Consider the following 23643-nt stretch of genomic DNA (forward strand, 5'->3'; position numbering starts at 1 on the left):
TGGTTCTAACTACACTATCAAACATCCTGATTCTGATCGTTCCAATACCAAGAATACCACAAGAAGCATCATTACCCATCAACATTGTTCCTCCAGAGATTGCTTCATAGGAGTTAAACTAGTCCCTGTATGGACACATATGATATGAGCACGCCGAATCCAAAGTCTAGGTATCGACTAAGTAACTGGAACTTGTAGTAACAGCCAAAAGATCTCCATCAAAAATTGATAAATTGCTCTCCACTGTAGTAGCCTGCTCAGTCTTCTTCTTGTTCTTTTCCTCTGAATCTCTTTTCCTCCTTAGACAGTCCTTCTTTATATGCCCTTCTTTCCCACATTAAAAACAACCACTCCTCCAATTCCCATTCTTTCCCCTGGACTTGGATCAAGATTTCCCTCGATTCCAATTAACCCTGCTAGAACTCCTGCCCTGCTGTTAGTTAGACTCACCCTTAGCCACCAACCCTTCTCCATGTCCTGGATAATCTGGTTTTTGAAAATTCTCGCTCTCCAGAATGGTAGTAGTCACTTTATCAACTGTAAGAGTCTCCTTACCTAGCAGTAGTGTGGTTTTCAAAGTATCAAGTAAACTGGGAAGTGAATATAATAGAATCAGTACTTTATCTTCCTCCTCAATTTTTACCTCAATACTCAGAAACCGTGTGATTATTTTATTGAAATAATTGAGGTGTGCCCTCAGTCATCCTCAACTAATACAATTGTTTCTTTAAATATAGTCTATTAACTAAGGACTTGGACGTATAAATATTTTCCAATTTTTTCGAAAGCTTAGCTGGTGATGTTTCATTCAACACACTGTATTTAATTTTTGGAGCTAAACTTAAGCGAATGGTATCTACTGCTTTCATTTCCAGCTCCTCCCGCTAATCATCTCATATGGTCTTTGGCTTCTTGTCTTTCCCATACAGTGCCTTAATCAGTCCCTGTTGGACCAACACATCCTTCGTAGTGCTCTGCCACAAACTGAAATTATTTTTTCCATTAAAGGGCTCCATTTCAAACTTGGCTGTAGATGTACTCGCCATTTAAATTTTTTTTTCTCCTTTTTTTTTTTTCTCCTCTGACATCAACACTTGCCAGGATGACGTCAGCGTGACGTCAGTGCTCCACGGGGAGGATCTGCGCCTCGACCCGACCCGTTCTGCTAGACTCGGATCCCTGATCCACTGCACGTGCGACCCACACGTGTTCTAGCCAACCCGTATGCTGACCCACGCCTTGACCTGACGGGTTTTGCTTGGATCCGACCTGCAACCCAGCCTCTTGACCCGTGTGTCAACCCATTGCGTTCCATACCCGACCGGATTCTGAATCTGGGTCTGTCATCCAATTATGGCACTGTTCATCATGTTTTTTATCCTCGAAATTTTTTTTTCCTTTCGAATTTTTTTTTCACACCTTCAATTGAAAAATGATCCTCTTTCAATTGAAAAAAATTTCGAAATAATTTTTCGACACCTAATCTGAATCCGCGTACCTCAATCCTATTTTTCAATTGAAATTTTCAAAATAATTTTCGGCACCTGATCTGAATCCACGTACCTCAATCTGATTTGAACGAACCACTCTGATCTTGAGCACTCCCATGGAAAAACTATTCAAAAAATTTATTTCGACTTGATCTATCAAATCTGCACCCAATTGAAACCGTACTTTGATACCACTTGTTGACGTGCAACAATTTTAATCTTCTGATCAACAAAATAAATTGCACGAAGAACATTCACAAAAAAAATGTAGATGAAAGATTTTACGTGATTTGACAAGATTTCCTACATCCACAGAGCGTGCATCTAGAGAAAAATCCACTATGAAATGATGACAGTACAAGATCTGATCAGACTCTCCCCGATCCCAGATCCCTTGTACACCCCTTCACCTGCAAACTAGTGAAGAAAAAATCTTCCTAGATAGAAAACCCTCTCTAGCTCTCCTTGCACAAAATGACAAGCAATAGTCTCTTTTTCTCATGACTTACAAACATATATATGACACCACACAACCGTTGGATTTAGAGATGATCCAACGACTGTGATAAAAGCCACAATAAATAAATAAATTTTTTTTTTAACAAAACCCATTTGGTCTTTTATGGGAATATTCTCTAATTAGGGTAGTTTTGGGATTAGTAGAACGAGTTTCCATGTTGATTGGCTTTCAAAAGCCCAAACCCTAAAATGGTGAGTAGTGAAAGAAAAACACTTGGGAATTGTGAATGTGGGAGTGAAGCTAGTGAGTCTAGGAAGTGTGAACTATGGAGGAGATAATAGTGTTTGTAGTATGTTTAATCAAGAATAAGGGACGACCAGTGTGCATGAAGTTTGGGTTTCGAGACCCGTGCAGTTTTGCTTTGATTTGCATTTTTGCATGGTCCTACATGTGTTTCTGAATTAGTATTCGTCCATGGAGTGTATTTCTAGAAGTAGATCAATTGCTCAACATAATGTCCAAAAGTCTTGAAAAGCAGCGACAATCCCTCTGATGACATTCACCTCCCAAAAGATGATCAAGACCTAGGGCTTGACCTTCGCCCCTAGGCCTCCGGTATGTAGAACCCCTAACAATATTCCCCCATCGAATAATTTTTTATGAACACTGGATTTTGGATGAAATTCAACCAATTCCAAAAGTTGGATGACTTCAGCTATAGGAATTGAAGTATGGTGACTAAATTAGATTTAAGTAACAAGTTTGATGCAGCATTCCCTCCACTCTTTTTAATGAACATTGTATTTTGGATGAATTCAACCTATTCCAAAAGTTGGATGACTTCAATTGTAGGAATTGAAGTATGGTGACTAAATTAGATTTAAGTAACAAGTTTAGTGTGGTGACCACATTTGTCTTTAATCCTCATGATTATTATATTTCATAGTTAAAGAAAAAATGAGAAGAATGGAAAATTGTAATTCTCATTACAATGAATGAAATGTGAACACTAGTGCATAAGGAGGATACTAGCTGGGATATTTAAACAAGTTTACAAAATATAGTTAACAATAAAGGAGATATCATAAACCCTATGAAATCTGAGATAAAATTTGCATTGTTGACATATATGTTCCTTTAATTTTTTTTTTGATTCAATAGGCTTTGATTTGTTAGCATATATGACCCTCAGATAATTGACTTTGGATCTTTGATGCTCCTCAGATTTTATTGTGATGATTTGCCTTGGATCTTCAATATTCGACGGTTTGATGAAATCATCGACGATTTCCTTCTAACTAGCTATGATGCATTGCTAATACCCTCCCGCAAACTTTGTCGGAGTTGGAGACAAAGTTTGTTGTGAAAAATAATGTAGGGCGGCCTTTGAAGTTGCGGATATGTTCTGTGATTGTTGTGCGATCTTCTTTCTAAAGGTAGGTGATTTGTTGACGTAAAAGAAATTCATGTTATTGTGATTTTTGAGCATATGCATTCTTGAGAACCTCCCACATTGCATAAGTTGTGTCGAGGACAACGACGAGTCCAAGAGTTTCCTCAGAAAGTGTCCTAACGATCCACCCTCGAAGGAGACGATCAGACTTTAGCCATGCTATGAAAGCATCTATTAATCGAGGAATAGTGCGGACGAGTCCAAGAGTTTTCTCAAAAAGTGTCCCAATGATCCACCATCAAAGGAGACGGTCAGACTTTCGCCATGCTAAAAAAGCATTTGTTAATTGAGGAATGGTCCCGACGAGTCTGAGAGTTTCCTCAGAAAGTGTCCCAATAATCCACCCTCGAAGAAGACGATTCACCATGCTATGGTGTAGCATTGAGAGATAGTGTAGCCACGATGAAAACAAGAAAAAAAGAACAAAAGATAAGCAGGAGGTGTACGGATAATGCAAGAGCTATGATTTTTTTTTTTTTTGACATAGTGTTCACAATGACTCTGATACCATAAAGAAAAAAAATGAGAAGAACAGAATATTGTAATTCTCATTACAAAGAATTACAATATTGAATGAAATGTGAACACTAGTGCATAAGGAGCATACTAGTTAGGGTATTTAAACAAGTAATTTACAAGATATATTAACAATAAAGGAGATCATAAATCCTATGAAATTAGAGATAAAATTTGCGTTGTTGACATATATGCTCCTTTAATTTTTTTCGAATCAATAGGCTCTAATTTGTCAGCATATATGATCCTCAAACAATTGATTTTGGATTTTTGACACTCCTTATATTTTATTGTGATGATTTGCCTCGTATCTTCAACATTTAAATCTGCAGTAGACAAAATCGTCGACAATTTGATGAAATCGTCGACGGTTTCCTTCTGACTAGCTATGATCACTATAAAAATGCAAGTTTTTAGTGACGAATTCAATTTTGTCACTAATACTTTCATTACCAAAAACCAGTTTTCCCACTTAAACTATTGTGAGAAATCATTTTTCGCGTGGAAATTATCCTGGGAATATATTAGCGATGATTTCGGGCTATGACGAATTCAATCTGTTATTAAAAGTCACTTATTAGTGACGATTAAGTAAGCGTCACTAATAGTATTTATTAATAAATAAAAATAATATAATTAACACTATTAGTGACGGTTAAGGAGATTCGTCACTAATAATATGATATTAGTGACAGTTTCGATTCGTCACTAATAGTGTTTTTATTTTAAAAAAAATATAAAAATAATATAGTTAACACTATTAGTGATGATTAGAGAGATTTTTCACTATTAATATGGTATTAGTGACAGTTTAGATTTGTCACTAATATTTTTTTTTATTTTAAAAAAATATAAAAATAATATAGTTGATACTATTAGTGACGGTTGGGGAGATTCGTCACTAATAATATGAATTTATTGACGGTTTGGATTCGTCACTAATAGTGTTTCTATTCAAAAAAAAATGTAAAAATAATTTAGTTAACACTGTTAGTGATGGTTGGGGAGATTCGTCACTAATAATAGGGTATTAGTGATGGTTTATATTCGTTATTAATAGTGTTTTTATTTTAAAAAATGTAAAAATAATTTAGTTAACATTATTAGTGACGGTTGGGGAGATTCGTCACTAATAATAGGGTATAAGTGACGGTTTAGATTCGTCACTAATACCCATAAATATATTTACTCGCGTCGCTTGGGCTTCCCCTAATCTCCCTTATTTCCCTCATTTCCCTATCTGTTTCCAGGTCCTCCCCTCCTGATCCTCCTTCTTTCCCTTCTTCCTTTCCCTAATCTGTTTCCCTCCTCCCCTCTCGATCCTTCTCTCTCCGTCGCAGCTCCAGCCCTTCGTCATCATCGTTCGTCGCAGCCCGTCGCCATTCACAAAGCCTCTCGCCCATTGTCGTCATCGTCGCAGCCCCTCGCCGTCGATTTCAGTGCCCAACGATTCCCACAAGGTTCTGATTCCTCTTCTTCCTTATTCCTCTCTTTTCGTCTATCTCCACAGGGTTGAGAAGCAAAAAGAAAAAAAAAACAAGTCAGATTCTCAATTGATTTATCCTTTCCTGTTCTCATAATTGTTAATTATGTGCTTGGTCTAATCTCTTATTAAAATTGTTGTTATGTAAGTCTTCACCTCCATAAAATTTTCTATTATTCAAAATCCTAAGTAGGAGATTCATATGTTCCATATATAGTAATTGAATACGTAAATTATGCCTCCACAGAAATCATAATAATATTTCTAAGAGATAATCCAGAAGTTGGACTACTGAACGTGTCCAAGTTGGAGGCATCAATTAAGTTCAAATCTTACAAACAGTGAAAGGAGATTTGAAATGAGGAAGCGATTGTTGTTTATTTTGTCATAAGGGCCAAAGATTATGCCTCCTAATTGATGAAAGAAAATGACAATTTTTTTTTCTTCGAACCATAATACGGTATGAACTTTTTTTTTTTTTTTAAGTTTCCCCTAAATATGTGCTTGAGCAATGATGTTTGTTCAATTTAATTATTAGAAGGTTTGCTAGCCTTGGTTATATGATGAATGCTTTTGTTATTTTGTATTTTATTTCTATTTTTCTTAAGGCATTGTTTGAAGCTTGGAAAATGTGAAGGAAAAAAAACAGGAAATTATGGAGGAATCTACTTTTCACATTTGGCTATCAAGAAAAGTATATAAGAAAACAAAAAAAAAAAAATACCAAATATATGAATAAAATTTTAATTTTAGGCATTAGTAAGATTTAATTTTTTTAATTTTTAATTATATTAGAACAACTTTTCATTTTTAGTATTATTTTGTCTAAAAAAATAATAGAAAATAAATTTTCTACCTATTTTGCTTTTCTTTTTCCATGAAAATTTTTCATCCAAACGGATCATAAAAGAAAAGCAAGTCAAGGTTTCAACTATTATATAAGTTCTTGTCTTGTTTCCTAATATTAAGGGTAGCCTCTAGGTGAAACTTTCACCTTTTGTTCTAGATAAGAAGGAAACAAGACTAATTTATATTATGTACAAAAATAAGAATTGTGTAAATTATTTTATAACATCCTAATTTATATAATGTAATATATATTACATAAATTTAAAGTGACCTTTGATAATACCTAAGCGACCTATACATGATCAGTTAAAACTTTATTATGTTATATGATTTGTTGATTGAACAACTGTCTGAATGTATGGTTGTGTTGAACGCCAACTGCATCACTGATGTAGTATATTATGAATTGCATGCTGGTAGTTGATTTAGGTTGTTGTATGTTTGAAATGTTTTCCTTGCCAAATACAATATAATGTTTCAGGTACAAATTTTATGGGAAAATATCCAATTTACAGATGGCATGTTGCCGAATGTACAAAGAAACGTATGGATGATCAGTTAAAACTTAAAGTTATTCTAACTCGCGCCTCTCACGTGTTCAAATTCATAAGAAAAGAGGCATAACAGACTTATCATTGAAAATCTAAAACACTTGGCTAAGAACAACAATGTATAGAATACAGTGAAATGCTAAGAACTAAATGTCATATGAAGTAAAATGTCAAATTAATTACTGTCATTTCATGTGTTCATTGAAGCTTAGACCCATTCAAGAATGATTACTATACATTCATGTCTCATCGTACATGTGAGACAAAACAATTATTGAAATTCAATTGATTATTAGTCATACTATGTTGACTAATAATCAATTGAACATTTAATTATTTGTTTCTCTTTCGATTAGTGATGTTTGTATTTCAACCATTCTTGAATTGTCCAATGTGGACAATTTAGGAAGTTGTATTTACATTGTTGTTATCGTTCACGCTTTGTCGATTGTCATTATATATTTCGAGCGCGTCTCTACTTGTGTTCTTTGGGTACAAAGTGGGGTGTTGTGACAATTTGTCAGTGATGAAAAACTAGTAACATGTTCACTTCCCCCATCTCGTGTACTTGGACAGTCATGGGGAGATGCTACTGAAATTTATAATGACTACGACAAAGGAATTTGGGCAATTGATTGCAATGTAAATGCAACATTCATGAATGAGATAGGATCTGGACCCTTTAGACAGAAAGTGGTTGATTTTAGGATTCACGATGCATGCGTCATAAACATTATGAGAATATGTAATTAACACCATTTACTTGAACATGTTATAGGATAATTAATGAACATGGATAAGAGTTGGATGAAGGCTCAGGATATGTTTTTGCCAGAATAAGTGAAAGGGGTACATGATTTTATAGAGTTCGCGTGTTCTAATGCAGACAAAGCCAGTAAAATAAGGTATCATTGTAAGAAATGTCAAAACATAACATTCAAATACATTGATTTAGTTTATACACATTTATTAGACTTTGGAATGGAGAAAAGGTACACAACATGGGTATTCCACGGTGAAGATTACGCAGTTCAAAGCGATGATGATGACGATGAAGATGATGAACAAGTATAGTATGTGGTGATACACGTTCGGAAGGGTTAATCGAAATGTTTGGTGACTTGCAAAGGGGGATTACAGTGGACACGAACGATGTAACGCCCTGAACCCAAAACTGAGGTCCGGAGTGTTATTCTAAATAAATCTCTGATACCACTTGTAATGCCCTGAACCCAAAAGGTGGGGTCTAGAGTGTTATTTTAATTTAAATCTTTGATACCAAATAATTACACAACGAAAGACCTCAATATTCATTACCAGAGTACTAATACCATCATAACTACCTAAGTAACTTTTCAAAAGCAAACTATAATACAACCCAAGGTACGCAAAACATATCTATATACATATACACATCAGTGTTTCATTGACACTTACTTTAACTCAAAAACTAACTAGTCTTGCCCGAAGCTCCCTAAACTCGGCTTCTTGGATTTCCTGAAATGTTGAAATATTTATTGGGGTGAGACACTTCTCAGTAAGAAGGAATAAATTATTTTTAGTATAAGTGTGTGGCTAACATGAGTTTTATTGAAATCAAATACCTCACTCAATTTACTTTATCTGACAAATATGACATTTGTATAATATAACTTACACCTATACAGTTGGAAATACACATTTTCTTCACAATATAATCAGTTCAATAAATGATATCATTTACATGAATTTACATATATGCATAAAAGAAACCCCCCTTTGGACATACAACATTATCATGTATAAACCCCCATGATCGGGTTGTGATGTCCGAAGACTGGACCTAGCCCTAGTTAGCCCACTAAGTTAAGTTAAACCTCATGTCTGCAAGTCTGATTTGCTTACCCAGCCTAGTCTAGACTCCAGGGGGGGTACACAACCCTTCCTTGGTCAAATCGACTTTTCAATACCAATACTTCTATCCAAAACAGTGTGGTTGCACTATCTTAATCACTAGCTATGGTACCATGCTCTCATCACATCTGGTCCTCAGGGTTCTTAAATCGTATAATGTAATTTAAGTAATAAAAACTATTATATAAACTCATTTCGTAATTTAGTGTAAAATTTGTCATATAAAAACTCGACATTCAGCCATCATAGCAAACCCTGACATATAGCCATCACATCAAACCCGACATATAGTTGTTATACCAAAACTCAACACTTAGCCATCATATCAATCTCGACATTCAGCCGTCATTTCAAAATTTCACCATTTTCACCACATTTCTAGTATTTCCATCAAATAGTTCAAATCACATTTTCACGATAATTCCACAAAAATACTCAGATTCAATTATGCAGTAAAATATAATTAAATCTCATGCCACACGATTTATTCAATAATTATTATTTTACTAATTGCTTGCAAAATTTTCAAAATATATAATTGGTAAATTTAATTATAATGCAGGTATGATCAATTCCTCATTTTTAAATTTAATCTCTAATATATTTTAAAAACCCAAATATGATCAAATCTCCGCAATTTAATTTAACTCCAAAATATTCCCAAAAAATCTGATTTGATCAAATCCCTGGAGTTTAACTTAATTATAATATATTTCCAAAAATCCTGATCTGATCAAAATCCTGCAATTTAATTTAATTAAAATTTATTCCCCAAAACATATGCATAATAATTCAAAATTACCATTCCCATAAACCTAAATACTCAGAAAATCATGTATATTATTCTTCAAACCAAATACTACAATTTAATCAGGAATATTTTCAAAATAAATTGACATAATTTATTTCCCTTACCTTAGCCTTGGAGTGGTGTCTAGGAAGCCCAAACCTAAAATATACTCTGATTAACTTGCTAAGGATCGAAGCTCGGACCCTGTGGTGGTGTCCCATCATCAAATTGGCTGAAGATTTGAGAGAGAGAGAGAGAGAGAGAGAGAGAGAAAGTGAGAGAGAGAGAGTTTACCTTATCCAAAGAGTGGTGCCTAAGACACTCTAATCAAGAATCCACTCTAGTTAAAATGTTGGTGGCCGAGAATGGAATCTAGAGGTATTTTTCGTTCTCCAAACGGCCAAGAATCGAAGAAGAAATTAAAGAGAGAAGGAGACGGGCAGAAGAGAGAGATGGAGAGCATCTCTGTATTCTCCATCTCTGTATCTTATTTCCTGAGGAAATGTTATCTTCCTCAAGAAGATAATATTTCATATATAAAAATATATATACATTATTATATTATTATATTATATCATATTGTTAAATTATTAATTAATTAATTAATTCTTTTTTTTTTTTTTGGATCATTACAGACGATGTCTGTGTGTCGCGTACTGGTGATAAATCTACTTTAGTAGGTACCATACTTTGCGATCCTAGTACGTTAAATCCACTCGGTAAAACATTTGCTTCTATATCCAAACTGTACAAAGTTCTCAAAATTAGAGTTCCTGATAAAGTTGCTTCATGCAAGGATAATGCATGAGTTATCTCACAGCGCATTCAATATGCATTTAAGCCTCATTAAGGTGGCACTACCTGATGGTGAAACACTTCTGAAGTCCTTTTATGAGACAAAGATATACATGCGTGAATTGAGTTTCGGTTATACTCCAATACATGAGTGTGTGTATGATTGTGTATTTTTTTATGGTGAAAATGAAAATGTGAACGAGTGCCCAGAATGTGATGAACTGAGGTACAAAACTAATCATAGGAAGGGTAAAAAGATCCCCCAAAAAGTTTTGTGATATTATCCATTAATCTCGTGATTGCAACGATTATACATGTGCAGAAAGACTGCTGTTGATATGAAATGACCTAAAGAGAAACGTCTCCAAGAGGAAAACACTCTTAGCCATCCAGCGGACTTAGAAGCTTGGGTCAAGTTTGATAAAATGCATTCGTGGTTTGCTAGTGATCCTTACAACATCAGACTTAGCTTTGCTCCATATGAGTTTGATCCTTTAAGTAGCATGAACAACCCGTATGTGGCCAGTTATGATAATGTCATACAATATGCCGCCATGACAATGTGATAGCTTTGGTGTATTTTTAAGAGGGGGGTGAATTAGGTATTAAAAATTTATTCTTAGGTTTAGCTAATTCAACAGTAGCATTACACAAACCTAGGGTCTTTCTATTTTATTATAAACTCAATCAACACATGTACTGCATATAATGAATCAAGCATACAACATACATGTGCTGAAAATAAATGTGCGAAAAATAAATTTGCTGAAATATAAAGAACACGCACGATATGTTATCGGGGCTCGGCCAACTGTGCCTACGTCCCCGCCTCTAGCTCACAAGCTCGATGATTCCACTAATAGCTTACTTAACGGGTGGAGTGACATCTAATACAAGCAGGTCAATTAGCACAGGGTTGACCTCAACCTTTACAAACTCTCCTTGCGGGGCGGAGAAGACTCTAGTTCAAATTCACATGGTTGACCCCAACCTTTAAACAATCCTTATCGAGCTGGATTACTGCCCCCTCAGGCCACGCCTGGAAATTTAATAGTAAGTTCACAATAAAATGGTACAATGATTATGCTTTCATGTAAAGCAGATATGTACTCAAATACGGGCAATAACATACACATCAGCAATGTAGGTAAATGTAAGCTCGGTGATGTGTATATATGTGCAAATAAGACTCAACAAGATATGATCACAATAATGTTCAAGAGTGTTCTAAACAAGCCATATCTTTGAAACAAGTTGTGTCAAATCTTAATATCGAATCAGGGTTTCAAAGATGCTAATCAAATATTCAAAATAATTCAAAATATTTTCCTTCAATGTAATGAGCACAAGAGTAGTTTGAAAAATATTATAGCTTGTAAAAATATTTGCACAACAAAAGTAATGCTATAGGAATCTTGCAATGACAATGCAAAAATCCTTAAGCTACTGAGTTTATCCCAACACAAGATTTATTATATTCAAATATGTGGGATAAACTTTGATAACTCTCCAAAAATAAATCAATCAATTAAACAAGAACACTAGGAGTATTAGCAATACCTAATATACACTAGCACAATCAATATACTCTCACAATACTAAAATGTATCAAGGGAATAGAAATTTGAGAGTATTTGGACAAAAAGAATATTTTCAAAAGAGAGGATTTTTGGCTAATCTCCAACTAATCCTCACAAATGAACTTATATTTATAGGCAGTGATAAAATTATAACCATTTGGGACTTGTTGGGAATTATTATAAAAGATTCAAAATATCTAAACACACTTAACCCAACTTAACCCAATTTTGCCGCATTTAAAACAATTTTAACCCGCCAAGGTTCGGGTAGCTGAACCATGCTTCGGTCGCCTAAACAGACACAACTTTAAAAGTTATTTAAATAAGTTCGATCGCCTGTGTCATGCTTCGGCAGCCCGAAACAAAGTCAGTAGCCTTTGCTCATGACTTCGGGTGCCCGATCTTAGGTTCTGTCGCCCGAGGTTGGTGAAAAGCACTCTGACACGGGTTCAGGTGCCCGAGGAAGATACGTTCAAAAAGGTTCGGTCGCCCGAAACTAAGTCAACGCGCTAACTTCCTTGCGGTTTGGGCGCCCGACAAGTTTTTAACTCCTAGGGTTCGGTCGCCCAACCTCTTTCATTTTATGTCTATTAGGTTTATTTTCACTTAATTGATTTCTCAAATATTATAAGTGATATTGGGGACTTTCTTTTGTGCAAGTGCTGAGACCTAGGGTCTTTTTTAAGGTCTTACTGAGTATGCCAAAAACCTGGCGTCAATTGACTGAAAGTCGACCGAAAGCTGCCCTAAGATCATTCAGCCCCTATGGTCATTCTACGGTCATTTTGAGCTTACAAAACCTATATGCATGACATGCAGAGATTATTATAGATCGATATACCTAGTTACTATTACAGGCCCAAATTATACAAAATATAAATTACAATAAGTCTTCAAGGTCTTTAGTCTTCAAGTTTTCATGTGCCTTCAATTGGTTTGCTAATATAAACCTACACACAAACTAGATAGACATTAAATACCAGTGTATTTGTCATAATCAAAACAGGGAAGATTCATAGGGTCAACAATCTGCCCATTTTTTTTTATGACAAATACACTATGCAAAAAGTGAGTATAGCCTTGAAAGGCTCTCCTTGACAATATGCATAATGTTAAAGATTTGTCAATGCAAACATTTTTCAATTTTTCAAGTATCCAATTTTTGCCTCTTCTCCCCCTTTTGGCTACAGCAAAAAAGGTTACAAAATAAAGTATGTAAGATATTTGAGTATGAATTATTTAAATACACGATAAGATTGAAATTTTTTTTAGAAATTTTGGCAGCATGTCGTTTGAAAATAGAGCATTTTTCCAAAAATACTTATATAGAAATGACCTGATTGAGTTTTAAATTTTCAATATATCCACAACAATCAACTCAAACAGTGCAGTATTCTTAAAACATAAATATGACTATCAACATGCAAGAAATATGATAGTTATGCATTTCATATCACAAACAAATTTATTGAGTATAAAGTAAGGACATGTTTAACAATTAAGCACACAAACTCTATAACTGGTCATTTAAGGTTTTAAATGACATGAAAACTAAATTAAACCATAAATATGCTCAAACCATGGCAATTGAAACATATCATAAGACCCGTGAAAGATTTGAGTTAAAAACACACGACATATGATACCAAATGGAAGGTTTGAGCATAAAACAGTCTAACTAGTTCACATGCATTTTTATGTGAAGTTACTGAATGTATATAATAATAATAAGGCAAGAGAGGAAAAAAAAATTTAGTTTTGAAATTAGTTATTGCCATAAAATATTACCATAAATATATATATATATATATATATGTATGTATATACATATAAATATATACCCCCCTTTGATATTTGCAAAAAGTATTGGGGGTTATTTGCTGGAAAAATAAGATTTTAATTTAAAGCAAGCAAGTACAAGTTTTTTCGTTTGTCCATTAAGCACATACTAAAATATAACTAGAAACTCACAACCACAATGATCCTAAATATTTACAATCACATACAAGATCATATGACAAAACAGATGATTGTGGCAACGATAAACATCATGCTTTAAATTAAGATTTTCAATAATATCATTTCATTTAAGCATATGCCACAATGCAACTTAAAGCACATCTAAGCTCAAAAAAAATGTTGGTGAGCATAACATGATAGACATTTTAATTTTTGATGCCCCCCTATCAATTTGAATTTATGCTTAGATATAATAAGTTGTTTATATTAGATAAAGAATTATTTTATTATGCCTAGTAGTATAAGTCATTCATTTTAAATCTTTTAACCCAACCATACTAATAATTTATTGACAATATTCTGACTAGTATGGTCATCCCTATAGGCAATAAATGCATCAAAAAATATATATTAAGACTTGCAATAATGTTCATGACCTAAGAACATTCCATATCAAATCATAAGTTTTTAAGCATTGGATATAATGTTCAGGGATTTCAGAAGAGCCTCAATATTTCAATAAACGATAGAGATGCGTGTGAGTCCTATAAGTTCTTTCTATATGGAAGGTGCTTAGCTCTCTAAGTGCCTAATGATTATGTAAGGATGAAATTTTATCATTTAGTTTTCACTCATCCCTTCAAAAAGATTTCAACGTTTATTTTATCATAATCATCTTTAGCACAAGACTTTAATTTAGAAAAATTCCTGTCGAAATTTCAGCAGCATGCCATTTATAAATCGGACATTTTCCCATAAAACCTGTACCTAATAGGTTCAAATAAGTAATATATGATTCAGTTCAAAGCACACGAGAACCTATATCCACTACCAGCATGCAATTCTCATCAACTGCATCCGTCATGCAGGAGACATTCTAGACTAAGCATGCAATCAGATAGCAAGCAACAATTCATAAAATATAATCTATCTATCAAAGAATATAAATGCACTAAATATTTGGAGACACTATCTTTATGGAGGGTAGGTGTGAGATTTTCACTAACCATAAGAGTTTGAAATATTTCTTCACATAGAAAGAATTAAACATGGGGTAAAGGAGATGACTAGAGCTGATAAAAGATTATGGCTGCGCCATCAGTTACCACCTGGGAAAAGCTAATGTGGTAGCTAATGCTCTAAATCGAAAATTAGTGGGAGCAGCAGTGTTAGCAGGGATGATTTAGCATTCGATCTAGATGAATTTAGAAAGGCTCGATGTGGAGCTAGTGGAAGCTGATGACCAGACATTTATTATCAATCTGGTATTACAATCGACCCTATAGGAAAGAATTAAAGCTACTAAGAAGAGTGATGTAGAGTTAGTAAAGCTTATAGATCAAGTGCAGAATGTACATGGGGCAGAGTTCAGTATTTCAGATGATGAGGCCTTGAGATTCTGCACTAGGCTGTGCATACCTGCCGACCCTAAGATAAAGAGGATTATTTTGGAGGAAGCGCACCGGTCCCTTTATAAAGTGCACCTGGGAAGCACTAAAATGTATAGGGATCTTCGGGAGTCATTCTAGTGAAACAACATGAAGAAAGAGATAGCTGAGTATGTAGAGCAATGTTTGACATGCCAGCAAGTGAAAGCTGAGCATCAGAAATCGAAGAGATCATGGCAATACCTCCACATTCCCGAGTGGAAGTGGGAGCATATATCGATGGATTTTTTCACAAGATTATCACCAGCATTACATGGATAAGATGTTATTTGGGTAGTCGTAGATCAACTGGCAAAAACTGTCTATTTCCTTCTTATCAGAGTTAACTACTCCAAGAGTAGATTGACAGAGTTGTATATGCAGGAGGTAGTTAGACTCCATGGTGTGCCAGTGTCTATAGTTTCAGACTGAGACCCACGGTTTACATTTTGGAAGAGATTGTAAAGGGCCATGGGATCTCAGTTAACGTTCAGCATAATATTTCATCCTCAGACAGATGGGCAAACGGAGACGACACAGATTTTGGAGGATACGTTGCAAGCATGTGTGTTGGATTTCGGAGACAATTGGATACAGTTTATTCCACTAGTTGAGTTTGCTTATAACAACTGCTATCAGGCCAGCATTGAGATGACACCATATGAAGCATTATATGGTAGGAGGTTCTGATCTCCTTTATACTGGAATTGTACAATTTATTTGTTTCACTTATCTCCTCCTTGATGTGGGTTGGAATTGTAAAATTTATATATTTGATGTGGGAATGATGAACGTGTTGATTTTTGTTTATACTAATTGAAATATCTTCTGATTATAAAAATAAAAACAGTAAGTCTTTTTTTTTTTCTTGTCAATTTTCATGTGCATGTGTGTTTTAATGTGTGAGCTAGTTATTGCATATTGCAAATGTATTGGAGTAGTGTAGATTGGTTCTTACTGCAAATGGAAATGTTTGGTTTGATATTTGTCTTTGTTTTACAAAAAGTTGGTCAGGTTTATTCATGTTTCTCACAATCAAGTTGTATTTGCTGTATGAATAGTTAAAACATGAGTTGTTTAAAATGTCATGAAACATGGACTGGTGTAATATGCTGATTATGCTTATACATGTGTCCTGTGTGGACAGCTTATTGATTCTGGTTGTACTTGGGACAGACTATGATCTTACTTGGGGACAAATTTTGAATTTTTTGCTAGTAGAAATGGAACTCAGTTTTCATGAGCAAAAGAATGTCATTGCATTTCTTTTGTTGACTTCTTTCCTTCTAGAAATTGTCCTAAAAATATGTGCTGTTATTGAGTTCAGTTGGACTAAGTTGTACATTTGTATGCCCTAGTTTTAACAAGTTAAGCTGTTTTGGATAGGCTTTACTCTTTAGAATGCTAGATATATGCACTCATGTCCAACACTTGGTTTATATTATTCGATAATAATGGAAATTGTGAGGTGTAATCCTAAGAAGGGGGGTGAATTGGATATTTTGAAAATTTTTAATTTTACTCCAACACTCAGTCCCTATTTTAAGATTTAACACAGACAATCACCAGGACTTGAAATTAATTCAATCCAATAATCTTATATTCAATTATACCCAATTAATTACCAAGTGCTTGTAAGGTTATTCAACATACACACATGCAAGATAAGTAATGAAATGCGTTGTGAAAATTAAAAAAGAGTAAGGGAAGAGAAAAAGCAAACACAGTTTTTACGAGGTTCAGCCAACCTAGCCTACGTCCTCACCTTGAACAACCCACTCAAGGATTCCACTAAATCCCTGCTTCTTTAATCGGGACAGAACTTCCCTTACAATCCACTACTTACAAGAGGTACAACTTCCTTCTAATCTGTTGCTTACAAGAGATACATATTTCTCCTTAAATCCGGTTCACAACCCGAACTGTGATTACAATATAACAATTCTGCGAACACTCAATAATGCTTCTATACAAGCTAATGAGTACAATAGAAATCCCTAACACATACTCATATGATAAAACATGAAGCTCAATGAGTGTATGTAATGTGGTCAATAAAATCTCTAAATAATCTTTGGTTTGAAAGAAAATATTCCGTGTCAAATATTGAATCCAACTAAAAGATTTCAATACAAATATGTAATTCAGTTTTGCTCCAAAAAAATCAAGATCGATCAATTTTGTTCCAAATATCCAAAATACAATATGATCTTTGTATATGAATATGTGTGTGTGTGTGTATAAATATATATATATATATATATATATATAGATATCACACAGAGTTGGGAGCCCCTTGATCTTCCAAAGAAAAGCAACCAATCTAAGACCACATCTCCAAACACAGTCCTTCCTATGGACTTCAACTAGAGAACTCAGGTCTTTATTCAACCTTTGGCAGGACTTTTCTCAAGAAGTGATCTTTTCAAACAAAAAAAAAATATATATATATATATATAAGTACACTCAAGATCAATATTTCAAATAATATTCAATGATAAATTTTTAGATATAAAAAAAACTCTTTGAGAATAAGTCATAACAGATAGATCGATTTACCAAACCTCAATACCAAGTTGAATGCATAACAATCACTAGAATGCCTTTTGAAATTAATGTAGCCTTAGCCCATATTTGATGTATATGCTTTGATATCCCAAGTAAGAGTTCAGCAATGTGTTCAATGCTCTCCCAAGTTGTGCTAAATGTTCAAGGCTCTCAATCCTGTTTCAAAAGTGAGGCACTAGGGTTCCTAGGTTAATTTTATATGAGTTCTCGACTCTAGGTTTAATCTCAGTCATTGGATCAAATTAAATGGACGAAATTCCATGCGTATCCCCGCTGAATCGCAGTTCTACGCCTGACATTTGTCGACGTGAACGTGAGTTCGTTAATGAGAGACCTGTCTGAAATTTTTGTGCTCTCAATATTTTCTCGTTGATGAGAACAAGGTGTTCGTCACTAAGTGGCCTCCATGAGTTCGTTGACAAGGCCAATGGGTTCGTCGACGAGACCTCTAAAAATTTGCCTCCAAAAACCAGTTTAACTTAGACTCTTTTAAATAAAATTTTCATGATATGTGTCTTCAGGTCAGTCTAAGATATGATTTTGAGCTTCTAGTTATATCATATAAAATATGCAAATACAATAAAAACTAAATACCCATTCTCATGACTATCTTGAACTTGACGCTCGCAGCTTCATTCTTCTACTTTTTTAGTTCCATGAATTTTGCCTAGTTATATATTCATTAATCCTCATGGCTTCCATGACTTCATCAACTTCTGTGCATGCTAAATAATGTTCTTTTTCACACTTTTAATGCACAAATCAAATACCAAGTGATTTGTCATTATCAAAATAGGATTGAACTCATAAAATCAACAAAAATGTTGGTTGGAAACTAGTTCAAGGTGTTTTTGGTTCTAGAAAACTTGGATGCTCGTTTGATATTCATATTTGTCATTGTATGTGGATGGCTTTTCATGTTCATGTTTCCCTTAAGTCATTTTGAGGATGTACAAGAACTATCTGTTGTTTTGCCCTATTTTATTTAATATGATGCACTGAAATGGACTTATAATGATGGAAATCATTGTTTTATGTTGTTTGTTTTCTTGCGAAGTTAGAAAAGTCCAATGGATGGAACTTATTATTTTATGTTATGTGTAATGCCCTAGAAAATTATATACTTGGGAGTGTAAAAAAAATAAATATATAAATAAAATTAAAATAATAAAAATTAAAAATATCAATTAATTAATTATTATTAAATGAAATTAAATAAATAAATAATATAATAAGATATATATATATATATATAATATTAATATAATAATATTATATGATTATATAAAGATTGCATTGGCAGTTCCCGAAGAAGGAAAGATTTCCAATTGAAATCTTACCATTCAGATTGCATTCACGGGAACTGCCCCGCTCCTTTGGATCTCTCTGCACCCTCTCTCAGCTCACGTCTCTCTCTTCATCTCTCAACTTTCTCTCTCCTCCACTCGTCTCCCTCTCTCTTTAATTTCTTCTTTGATACTTGACTGATCAAAAAATAGAAAAATACCACTGGGTTCGTATCTCAGCCACCAACACTTTAATCGGAGTGGATTTATGATTAGGGCATTGTAGGTAGGGGTAAGGTAAACTCTCACGCTCTTGGGGTAAGGTTAACTTAGTGGATTTCGGTTTCCTAGGCACCACTCCAAGGTTAGGGTAAGGATTAAAAAATTACATCTATTAATTATTTTTTTAAAAGTTTAATTAGCTATTGGGAGTGTGTGGGTCTAGAAAATATTAAAATTATTATTATTTTGGGGTTGAGTTGATTGAATTGAGAGAAAATGATTTTAGCATTTGAGCTCTGAAAGCCGCGGACGCGAAATTAGAGATTTTAGCAATCCTCTCAATAAGTCAGGTAATGAGAATAAATTATAACAGTCATTTTTTGGAAATTACTGGTTGAGTAAATATATGAAAATGAGAATAAGATATTTTGCTTATGATTATTATGATATAAATATAAAATAAAATGGTGTGGCATATGATTTATACTAGAAATGTATTTGAAACTAGGTTGTGATTTGCATTGAGAATAATAAGACTATGATATATATATATATATATATATATGCACATTGAAATGTTTTATACAGAAATGAAGATAAAGGAAACCTAGTTTTGTATCATATATTGAATTGTGATAATATGAGATTTGAAATATGGGAAATGATGAAAAGTGGAATACAAAATTGTTTTAATGAGAACGATGAATTGTGACATACCAATGTATATTTTACTAGAAAGTGATGGAATATGATATATATATATATATATATATGTATAGAAATGTTTTCTATGATAAATGAGGAAATAAGAAATATCGATATGTTCTCAATTATGAGATGGAATGTGTACTGATATGATGAAAGTGAAACAAAAAATGATGAGAATATTACTCATGTGATGAGATGGACCAACATACTGAGATGAGAATATTGAAATGTGAAATGAGGACCTAATGGACTGGAGTCGGATAGAGAGCATGATACCGTTGCTAGTGAGGTGATAGTGCAACCACATGGTCTCGTGGAGAGTGAGGCGTGGCAGTCGATTGAGCCAATGAGAAGGGTAGTGTTGCCATTTGGCGTCCGAACCAGGAGTGGGCAGACCAATCGTACTACAGACAGATAGATTCCTTGTTTTGATCTAATTGAATAGGCCAACAGCGGTTAGGTCCAACCTTCAGGCCGCATAACTCGGTTATGGGGGGAAGCATGACGATGTGAATATCCTTAGGGCAGCCATGAGTTACAGACAGAATGTGTATTTGTTATTGGTGGACACTTATGAGCTAGATTGTGAAACGAAAATGAGAAATAAAAGAGTATGAATTTACTGGAAAAAATAATTAGGGCGGAGTAAAACTTTCTGCCCGAGGGCTTACTGAGTAAAGTGAGTGCCTTGATAAATATCAATTGTAGCCGCACCCGAATTAATCGGGTAAGGTTACAAACGATATCAGAGTAGAGGGGTGTTACATGTATGGACGTGTAATCTTCTCTCTCATTGGGTACTTTCGCTGATAAATATTGGTTGTATATGTATAAGTATGAGAAATGGTATCAAAGCTCATAAAATTATGTTTTATAACTATATGATTATGAGTACATATTTGTATATTTTCTCAAAAGATATAATCATTAAAATGAGTGTATTATGATATAACTAAACTCATGTGTCACACACTGTAAATAATTTATTCGTCTTACTGAAAGATGAGACCCAAATATTTAAATATTTTAGGGAACCGTGATAGACCAAGAGATGGAGCTCCGAGATAGAAGGGAGCTAGTACCCTGATAGTCAGGGTAAGTGTTTTGTGTTGGGGATGTGTTTGTGTAATCCCCTAGGGTATGTTGTTGATTTTGGAAATGTGTATAGATATGTGTATATACGAATGGATAGTTCTCTAGTATCTGTATTTTGGATGGTATGTAAATTTTGACTTCCGTTGTTAGGTATGTTTGTGTGAGATAGTCTGATTACCCAATACGCTATTTCGGGTCTGGTTATGTTGATGTGGTATCAAAGTATGTGATGTGGCAGATGATTGGCTTATTGATTATTGTTTATAAAAAAAAAATGATATGAAAACGGGACGTCACAGTTTGGTATTAGAGCCTAAATTGTTAAGTTCTGCAGACTTTAGTAAACAGTGAAATACAATACTAGAGTATAGAAATAGATTTTGATGAGAGTAGAGGATGAGTAGAATGGGATATGAGTTAGTCATTGTGGAGGATAATATTGAAATTTAGGGTTCTATCTTGCGACCTGAAGGCAGAAGTTCCCTGGTTGTTTCTATGATTTTCTTAGGGTGACGACTTCAGGAAAATCATAGTAAACTATCGCCGGTTCCTGTTTCTAAGTGGTAGGACTGAATCTTAAATTGGGATTGAGGATGTTAAGATGAATGGTTATAGAGGATTATTTTATGGGTTTTAGTTTGTTGAGTGTATTAGTGGTGTTATGATGATAGAATTCTAAGTCTATTTTGTATCATTTTCAGGATGGAGCCTGACAGCAGCAATGCACATGCTGAAGGTGATGAGGCAGGGCCTTCTAGTGTGGACGAGGGAGATCTCGATGCCGTGCTATGTAGCGTTACCCAGCAGGTGATGGCAGAGATGACCAAGATTTTAGGAGAGCGGAGCTGCATAATTAAGCAGTTCACGCCTATGAAACCCCCATAGTTCTCCGGAGGGGCTGACCCATTCGTGGGTGAGAACTGGGTCCAAGATATAGATGAGATGTTGGTAGTGTTCCCTTGTACCGAGGAGCAGAAAGTATCCTTTGCTGCATTCAAGTTGACTGGTGAAGTAAAACGCTGGTGGAGATTAATGAGACTACTAGAGGAGCATAGACCTGGCCCTATAGTGATGACATGGAGCCGCTTCAAAGAAATCTTTTTCGAGCGGTGCTTCCCCGCTACTGTTAGAAATGCGAAGATGGTAGAATTTTTTCATTTTACTCAGGGACATATGACGGTACAACAGTATGCCGCCAGATTTATTGAGTTGCCCCGCTTTGCTCCCTACTTAGTTCCAGATGAGGAAAAGAAGACAATAAAGTTTGAGAGGGCCTGAGTCAGGGATTGTATGAGCAGGTTGTAGGCTTCTGGGCCTAGAATTTTTTAGAGATAGTTGATAAAGTCATAGTGATTGAGAGTGGCCTACAGAGAGGCGCTATGGCACAGAGTCAGAGGAAGAGGCCCACGCCTCTAGATTTTCAAGTAGGATCTAGCCAAGGGCCATGGAGGAGACAAGATAGTAGAGGTGCTCGGAGAAAAGGGATAGGAGACCAAGTAGTACATGGCATACTGATGCCCCCTCTTTGTTCCAGATGCTATTGGAGACACCCAGGAGAGTGTCGGGTCAGGGAGGTTATATGCTACCGGTGCCATCAACCTGGCCATATAGTGAGAGATTGTCAAGCACCACCATCGATTGTGCTTGCTCCTAGACCGTATAGATGAGGTCACCAAGCACCCTGAGGTGGTTAGCAGAGGAATACAAATCCTAGCACGAGTCTATGCTTTGACGCAAGAGATGCTGAGGTGGCAAGAGATGTTGTGACAGGTACTGTTTCAATACTATCATATAAAGCTACTGCCTTGTTTAATTCAGGGGCGACTCATTCTTTTATTGTCCGAGAATTTGTTAAATTTTATGGGATGGAAACTCAGCCATTAGATATCAGTTTGTCAGTGTCTACGCCAACTGGGGCTGTAGTATTGTGTAGAAAGGTACTCAGGAACTATCTAATCAGTATTCAGAGGAGGTCTTTACCAGCTACTTAGTGATTTTAGATATGCATGAGTTTGAAGTGATCTTGGGGATGGACTGGCTAGTTGTTAATCACGCCAATATTGACTGTTATCAGAGAGAGGTAGTATTCAGACCTCTGGGAGGACATGAGTATAGATTTGTGGGGTCATGTGTGCATACCCCACCATAGTTGTTATTCGCCATTCAGGCGAGAAGGTTGTTGCTAGAGGGTTTACAGGGATATTTGGTTTGTGTGAACAAGGTATCAGAAGGGGATTTGAGATTAGAGGATACCCCGATGGTGAGGGATTTTCGTGATGTATTCCCTGAGGATTTTCCGGGACTACCTTCTGAACGTGAGATAGAATTTTCTATTGATCTAGTTCCGAGGACGGCGCCAATTTCTAAAGCACTGTATAGAATGGCACCAGAAGAACTAAAAGAGTTGAAGGAATAGCTGCATGAATTGTTGGACAAGGGGTTTATTCGACCCAACGTGTCGCCCTGGGATGTGCCGGTATTGTTTGTGAGAAAGAAGGATGAGTCGATGAGAATGTAC

The 23643-nt window shown here is 35.1% G+C and overlaps 1 protein-coding gene across 6 annotated transcripts in view; it reads left to right on the forward strand.

The window, feature by feature from the left end:
* LOC131156317 (uncharacterized) overlaps positions 1 to 23643 on the forward strand; it is a 75590-nt gene that overhangs the window by 27163 nt on the left and 24784 nt on the right. The window contains exon 3 of one of the 6 annotated variants that reach the window (XR_009136965.1): positions 3175 to 3601. The exons of the other annotated variants lie outside the window; for them this stretch is intronic. The gene's annotated coding sequence lies outside the window, so the exon portion shown is untranslated. Of the gene's footprint in view, positions 1 to 3174; positions 3602 to 23643 lie in introns of those variants that run through there. 6 annotated transcript variants of the gene reach the window in all.

Source organism: Malania oleifera, chromosome 5 (genome assembly GCF_029873635.1).
Source record: "Malania oleifera isolate guangnan ecotype guangnan chromosome 5, ASM2987363v1, whole genome shotgun sequence".
Lineage (NCBI taxonomy): Eukaryota > Viridiplantae > Streptophyta > Magnoliopsida > Santalales > Ximeniaceae > Malania > Malania oleifera.